Source organism: Crinia signifera, chromosome 3 (genome assembly GCF_055691185.1).
Source record: "Crinia signifera chromosome 3, ASM5569118v1, whole genome shotgun sequence".
Lineage (NCBI taxonomy): Eukaryota > Metazoa > Chordata > Amphibia > Anura > Myobatrachidae > Crinia > Crinia signifera.
This window is the reverse complement of record NC_139219.1, coordinates 322,268,177-322,276,705: the sequence shown is the minus strand read 5'-3', so window position 1 is coordinate 322,276,705 and position 8,529 is coordinate 322,268,177.

Sequence of the window (8,529 nt, the reverse complement as noted above, 5' to 3'; positions counted from 1 at the left end):
TACAGGTCCTATTTATAGGAGTATTTTTGGGTCTATGCCTGGTATTATTTTATTTCTCCTTTTTTTGCCTGACATTCCTCTTCAATGCATACCATAAGAGGGGGCAGAGGTGTAGCTAGGGTGGCGCCGGTGGAGCTCATGCTCTGGGCGCCAAAGGTTTGCAGGGCGCCATCATGTGCAGAGTGCCAGTCAGGGAGAGCATGGAGTGGGGATTGGGTGAAAACTGGACCACCGGACTGGACCAGCTGTGTCCGTCTCCCTTCCCCGTAGCTGCTGCTGGACTGAGATATGCTCCCGGACTAGCGCTGCCTTCTGCTGCAGCTGCTCCCGGACTGAGTGACTGCAAGAGCAGCCACTGGCTTCAGGTAGACAGATGCAGCTGGTCCGGCGGTCCGGTTTTCACCCAATCCCCATGGAGTGAGTAATCGCTGCTCACTCTCTACATCTCCCGCCGCAGCCGCCCGCCTGTCTGTCCGACCTCGGCTCTGGGGGGTTGAGGAGGAGCTGCGGACAGGCTGCACAGTGAGGGGGTTCAGGTATGGGGGCTACAGTATATATCTATATATATAGAGTATATTTTATATATTTATCTGTTAGGGTGGCCTCTATTAATGTTTGTTTGTGTATGGGGGGGGGGGGGGGGGGCGCCATGACATCAGATACTAGGCACCATTAAGAATAAGGGGGACTACAGTCTACAGTGCTAATTAGCCTTTTACAGGAGATTTATACGGGCAAACTAGGCAGTTGCCCAGGGCTCTATGGGTCTAGGGGCCTTTGAGTAGGGCTGGCTGGGTCAGGGGGGCGACAACGGCAATCAGTGCTGCCCAATCAGAGCAGCTGGCAGAATTCTCTACATGCCTTCATATAGATGGCTGGCAGCATGCTGATTGGTGGATTGCTGTAGCTATCCACCAATCAGAGTGATAGCCATTCACTGTGTGGAAGCATGTGGAGAAACGGCTGAAGTCAGATCTGGGGTCTGATATTATCAATGAGGGGGGGGGGGGGGGGCAGTTGGAGTCAGATCTGTGGTCTGATTTTATGAATTGGGGAGGGGACAGTATGTTTCCAAGTGCCCCAGAGCATCACTTTGCCCAGGGCCTACAATGTTGGTAAGGCAGCCGTGAGTACATAGCCAGGATATAGAATTAATTCCCAATAACTGTACTTACTGCATCATGTTATGAAAAACCGATTTTATAAATTAGCACCTAAAACATTTTTGGAAAAGTATCACAAGGGGAATTATTTTCCGGTTGGTGAGTAAATCAGAGTTTGCTGCAGGGATCTCTCAGGGCTGAACAAGGAAAATACTTGTACGATAGCGCGTCTGCATATACGGTATGTATGAAGGTTTCCTTTGTGCTCTGGTTGACCAGGTTTTCCGACCTTTTTGAGCTTTTATTTGATGAGAACATTGACATCTGGCTGCTACTTGGAGAGTCTCCGGGCTCACGTTGGTGTGATGTCCTCTGGTGTGGCCGTGTGGGGGGGTCTTCTCATTCCGCGATGAGCTCGGAGCATCTTCAGGAATGTTGGTGTTGGCTGCAGCTGGAATTCCTTCGCAGGAGGGAAAGGTGCGGACCTCAGGATTCTCTGGCTCACGCGTTTCGCCCTGTATCTGGCAGAGACAGAAAGATTTCCCAGCAGGACCTGGGGATGTATTCAGTAGGGGGCTTGTGGCATTGTTATATATTATTACATCATGAGTCATCCTCCCGTCTGAGCCTGCTGGTGTGGATGTACTGTAAAATGTGGACAATTAATATACAGTATGTGACATGGAAATGAATTCTAATCACAGAAATAACAGCTCGGGGTATAAAGTGAGTGATTTTCCTGCTGTTCCACAAATTATATTACTGGGTTCTGTCCTCAGCTAGATGTTGTGCAAATTTTGTATTTATTGTTCAAAGGGGCTGATTCAGACTCTTTCGTTCGGGGTTCAGTAAGGCTACAGTCAAAATCCTGATGGTCAAAATGCCAACATCGTCAAAATGTTGATATGTAGACAGGACATGGGCTGTCTATGTCGACACAGTGTGCTCGGCATACTATTAAATTCCCCCACCACGTCCACTGGGATGGTAAAGTATAAACAAGTCAGTTTAGAAGAAAAAATCATGAAAAACTCATGTCGAGTTTTTGGCCTGTCAACATTGTAAATGTCGGCATTTTCTCCGTGTTGGCATTTTGACCATGTCGACATTATGAATTTTGGTATTTTGAACGTGTCAGTATTTTGCCTGTCGATCAATGGTGGTCGGTATTTTGACTGTATATGGACCGCATCCTAATCTATATAATAAGTTGAAGTGTGTGTGTGTCTGTCCCATTGCGGAGACAATGTGGCACTCAGAGCCACCAAATTCGTCAAAAAGGTTCCTCTGGACCCGGTGGTGTGCACCTCGCAGCCGTTTTTGGGAAATTGAACTTTAGAAATTAAAAAAAACACCAAGGTTCAATTTGCCTTGATCTGGAAAAAAAAGATTGACGACCTGGGAAACAGATGACGAAGGAACAACTCCACACCTGATTTCATTGCCTTCATTGAGTATGAATGCAAACACATTCTAACACACAGGTTTTCAAAGTCGGTCTCTTTAGGACCCCACACAGTGCATGTTTTGCAGGTCTCCTCACAGAATCAAGTGAAATAAGTAGCTCCACCAAATGTGTCAGTCAGTAATCAGTGCATCCGTGGGGTGACCTGGAAAACACGAACCGTGTAGGGTCCTGAAAACCGAGTTTGAGAACCACTGTTCTAACACTATGGTGGAAGCTTTAAACAATCAGCATACCTCCCAACATGACCCTCTCCAGGAGGGACACATTGCTCTGCTCCTGCACTTCCCTCTTACTGTATGATTGCCATCACCTGTGTTGAAGCGCCTTTTTTTTGTCAATTATCCTGTTCAACACAGATGAGGGTAATCATGCATTAAGACATAGGTACAGGAGCAGAGCATGGTGTCCCTCCTGGAGAGGGTCATGTTGGGCAGGGCCGAAACTAGGGTTTCCGGCGCCCGGGCCAAGGCAGCCATTTAGTGCCGCCCCCGCCCTTTCCCCTGACGGGGGGGGGGGACCAAATGACCGCCTTGCTCATGGCGCCGGAGACCCCCCCCTACCCGCTGACAACATACATACCTCCTGTGTGCAGCCAGCGGGAGTCCGGTGACAGGCAGCGGGGTTCGGGGGACTGGTGTAGCCGCTGTAGCGGCAGCTTGACTCCGTCCGTCTCTACTCTCTCCTACTAGCGGGGCAGCGGGAAGCGCTGGTGATGACTTTAAAAAGACTTGCCGGACGCTGATTGGCTGAATTCAGTCTTTTCAAAGTCATCACCAGCGCTTCTCGCCGCCGCGCTAGTAGGAGAGAGTAGAGATGGACGGAGTCAAGCTGCCGCTACAGCAGCTACCCGGAACCCCGCTGCCTGTCACCGGACCTAACAGGCCCCCCCCTCCAGCGCCCGGTGCGCGTGACCTCCCAGCCCCCCCTCTAGTTACGGCCCTGTGTTGGGAGGTATGAATTTGTAGGTATCGACCTAGACATTGTCTACATTTATACCGTATCGACAACAGGTAGGAGCTGCCAATGGTTGGGATAAATACGAAGAATTGTTGAACGAGATTCCGGGAGTCAGGATACCAGCACCCTGATAGAAGGATTCTCCCAACTGCCCCTCCAACCCTCTCTTCCTACATCCTAGCTGCCCCTCCACCCTTTTGCAGCCTGACTCTAAGTCCCCCCATCCATGCCTAAACCAGGGAGCCAATGTTAAGCCCTGTACACATGCATCGATTTTTTCTGATTTTCGATTCGATTTTGCTTCTAGAAGCAAAATCGAATCGAATCCTAAACGAAATCGAATGGTTTTTGTGTCACTTTCGATCTACATTCGATTCGAGGTGCGCTCCCGTTTTCACAAAATCGAACAGAAAAATCTACTGTGCAGCCAAGGAAATATCGAATTCGATCTAGTAAATCGAATGGGTACAATGTACCATGAATGTATATCGAATTCGATATCTAATGCAAAAGTACAGATCTAATGCCAAATCGAATGGAAAGATCTAATGACAGATCTAATAGAAAATCGAATCTAACATCGAATCAAAAGCAAGTGTGTGTACAGGGCTAAAGATATACTGTTTGCCTACATATCCGAGAATTGGAGTAACCCCAAGAAGAAGCTGGCAGAAGATCCCATTAACAACCCAGTACTTCCCGAGATGAGATATTTGTCATTATTAGACAAACAAATGAGAGGATAAGCCCAAGTTACATGTTACAACAATATAAGTCCTAGCACTTGAGGCGGCTTTACTGTATAATAGGCCGGTGAAGTCATGCTTTGAAAACGTAGCCAGAGCGGCATCCCGGTGCTTCATGGGGAACGAGATAAACATTATCCTGTCTATAAATCATATTTAGGGATCGGCTGCACATTGCAGCAAACATTTACTTGGGAACGGTTCATATCTTATAGAGGAGATAGGAGTTTGGCATCAGTCAGCGTGATAATATACTGTATTGGCACTAAGCTCTCAGTGATGTTCTTCCCTTTTGTAAAACACTTAATTGGCAAAGCTTCTCATGTACCCATTATGTGGGTCCAACTTTCCATGGTCCCCCTACATCAGTGGTTCTCAACCTCGGTTCTCAGGACCCCCCCAACAGTGCACGTTTTCCAGGTCACCCGGCAGGTGCACAGGTGCACTCATTATTCACTGACACATTTTAAAAGATCCACAGGTGGAGATAATTATTTCACCTGTTATTCTGGGTGGAGACCTGGAAAACTTGCACTGTTGGGGGTCCTGGGGACCGAGGTTGAGAACCACTGCACTACATGGGTGGCTATGGCATCAAGGGGCCCATTCGTTCGCATCTGAATTCGGGCCGGTGTCCGGTGATGAGGCTTTTGTGCATGTGCAAACCGCAGGAGCGAACAGCCTCGTTGACTTTCATACCCGCCGCGCTGTTCGTTCCAGAGGGGGCGGACAGAAACCCTCTGGCCACACGGTTAATGTGCACATCCATTCATGTTCACCCCCAGGTTGACCGAGGAAGAGGAAGGCTGCAGAGGCCCAACGGTGCACCTGGGAGGCCGGCTCCCCGGCAGCGCTGACCTCGCTGTGTAGGGGGTCGAGGAAGGGAGGCGACAGGGCGCTGCAGACTGGAGTCCAGACCCTCCAGCTCCCAGTACGAAGCGATGGGACAGGGAGCACAGCCGACAGCTGCTGCTTTGGTGTGCCGCGGGCTGGGGTGAGGTAGCATGACCAAGCCACCCATATGGGGTCTGGACTAGCCGGCTCCTTGTGTGGTGGAGGGAGGAGGCTGTATGGGAAAGCTCTGTCCTAGCTTAAAAAAAAGTACTAAAGCACTTACTTGGTTCTGCCTATGTCCCAGGGGAATCCACGGTTTTGTGCATGATTATGGTTACCCCCTAAAAACGGACTGCCTTCCCAGTCAGCCTCCCACTTTGGAATTGCAGGGAAGGTAGCAGGGAAGATCAGCTTTCCCACAATCTGAGTATTTTCCTGGAGCTCCACGGTGGGCAAGAGACCCAAGCCGGGGGTCAGGGGCTACCTATCCCTGGAACTCAAAACTGGGCTAGAGGTGGTGAGATGGGCGGCCCGACAGGCTCTTCCCTCCCCAGCCGGGCTGAAGCTCAAGGAAGTAAGAACTCCCCTCTGTCCATAGAGGACAATGATGAGTGTGCGCCTGCCCAACTCGTGCACAGCTCAGGCACTTGCAATGTCTGGTTGGTGAGAACAGGGTGGAATTACCCCTGCAGTATTGTGTGTGGAATAAACAGGGCAGGGGACAGGGGGGTCAAAGGGGACACCTGTACCGGGCCTCAAGCTTGTTAGGGGCCCCAAGGTTCTGAGGTGCTCAGGGGCTGTTAGCATAGCTGCGGCAGTGCAGTGCCTAGCAATTGTTTATAAAGGCACCCCCCTGGTTCCTGTAAGGGTACTTACCCGGTATTAGTGAAATATTGTAACAATTTAAAAAAAAACACATTCAATATGCAGTATACTAAAATATTTTGCTTGAGGGGGCGGAGTTAGGGGGGGCCCGTCAGAGATATCAGTGTACCGGGCCCCAAGATTTTTGTTGCCGGCCCTGGGAATAGACATAGAAGGCCCACTGCAGGGTGGGAAAACTTACTTCTACCTGATTGCTGTCACATCTGGGTATGCTGTGCCTCCTTTTCAGGACTTATATTTGAACAAATAAACACCCTTTGCCTCAGGACAACCACTTCACCTTGTGACCAACACAAATTCTACAAAAGTAGTTCCGTCCTCCGCCTGTCCTGGTTACAAATCCAGCATCTCCAAGCTCCACTCCACTATGCCAGCTGCCATTGCAGAGGCCTTGTCAGTGGTCAGCGACCAGTGGGGATGGGGCCGATAACAGTCAGGTGTGTCAACAGCGTGTCGACGCATACACCACAGTAAGTATTACTCAGGTGTAGGGCCTGAGGAGGTAACCATGGTTCCCGACGCCACGTGGTAGGAGTCTGGTGGTGGCAGCAATTTACCCGCCCACTGCATAGTGGGTGGAGTCAGTAACAGGCAGTTACTTATGGTTAGAGGGAATCCCCTATTAGCCAGGTCCTATCTGTGATAACCAGCGAGTGATGTCCAGAGCGATGCGACCACCACCAAGGATGCCAGGAAGGATCTGATTGGATCCCTTTCAGTGGGATTTGTGAAGAGAAGCGCATAGGTTTCTACTGGGTAATGCCAGCTATAGCCGTACTTGACTTCTATAAATATCTCTTCTTTGGGAGAAGCCTGGAGAGGAGACTCTGGAGGCGGGGCTGGAACTTGAAGTTATCAAGACGATTTGGGTAATTTTACTTACCCCCACCCCTCTCTAAAGAGCCATAAATACTGGTATTTGAAGGGGCAGAGGAGGGGGTTGCGGGGGACAGCTAAATTGTGGAGGCTTACACACCCTTCTGGGGGGGCTGGGAGAGGGACACGAGTTTTGGGAGCCCCGCGAGCATTCCTGGAGGGTAGGCAGGTATGGCTATTATTTCATACCAGAGCTTGGTACATAGGTGGATATGCGGCCACATTCCAAAACCACCATGATCAGATTTTTGGCTGAATTTTCCCTTTAGAACATCAGAATTCTTCTGTATTTTGCACTTACAATACAAACCTAAGAACAGCGGAGGTTCTCAGTGACTCAGTCGGTTTACAGCAATCTATATACTATATATATTGTATGCTTGCGAGCAGGACCCTCCTACCTCTACGTCCTTTTGTTACTACCCAGTTTCCAACTGTGAAGCCCAACACAATATGCTGCGCTATGTACAGTAATAAACTGTAAATAATAAAAAATATATATATATCTGTCAGTTACTCAGTAATTACTCCACATTGTTTTTGTATGCACTAAATCTTTTTATTAATGTGCTCACCCAACTCGATGAGAAATAACCACATATCATTGTTTTCAGCACCACCTAGAACAAGTTTAGATTTTTTTTCCTTTACCTTTTAAATATAACAGATAAAAAAAGAGAAAAAAATACAAAAAAACCCTCAAATGCTAAGAAGGTATAATATCCGAACATACTAGAAATAAAAGGCATCAATTGGCTTTTTCTTTGCAAAAATAAGAATAGGCTGCAAGGTTTTTGTTTATGGGTTAACATTAATGTCTGGTCGGTGCACAACGTGGTGTTCGGTAACGGTGCGATATGCGACAGGGGGAAACATGTGTGGTTTACACTGATGGCGGTCACAGAGAGTCTGTGTTGGCAATGTATAATATGCAATACCTGTACATCTAATGGCTGACCAATGAGAATATTCACCCATAAAATAGAACACGTACTGCCCTTACATTACAGCTAAATTAAGAACTCATTGGCTCCACCCCTTCCAAAGTACCACACCCACTCTAGTTTCAGCTGCACCTGATTCCGAGGTGTAGTCTGACCCGAAGGTTGGCGCACATCCCGGGAGATTGCCCATGTGCGGGATGCGTCCTACAAATGTGCAGCTCTCCACCTGCGAATCCGCTCCGAGTGTCCTTCAGCCACAGTGTGACTGACAAGCTAAGATGTTACTGACCAGCGTTTCCGGAAACGCACATCAACCGCCTGCCCCGGCTTCAGCACGCCTGCGTTCACATGGGGATGCCCAGCGTATTTCTGGATGCACCCACCGTTTTTGTGGGAACGCCCAGGAAACACCCCATGCTCCGGCCCCCTGTCCGCACCGCTTTGTGCGAACGTCTCGGCAACTGGTAATCTCGCCGAAGATGTTTGCACTGTGGGACTGCACATTTGCATTTTTTGCTGATACGCATGCGCAGCTCCCCAACATCGGTCCCTGGCCCGAATTTGCACTATTACGAGCCAACCTGAATAAGGCCCAAAATCTGATACATCGTCCCCATTATGGACAAAGGCTGGAAGGTTTCCGCCGCTGCCTGGATCTTCCTCCTCTATGATAACAATATGGCTGTGCTGACTACAGCGCACGCTACATTACCATC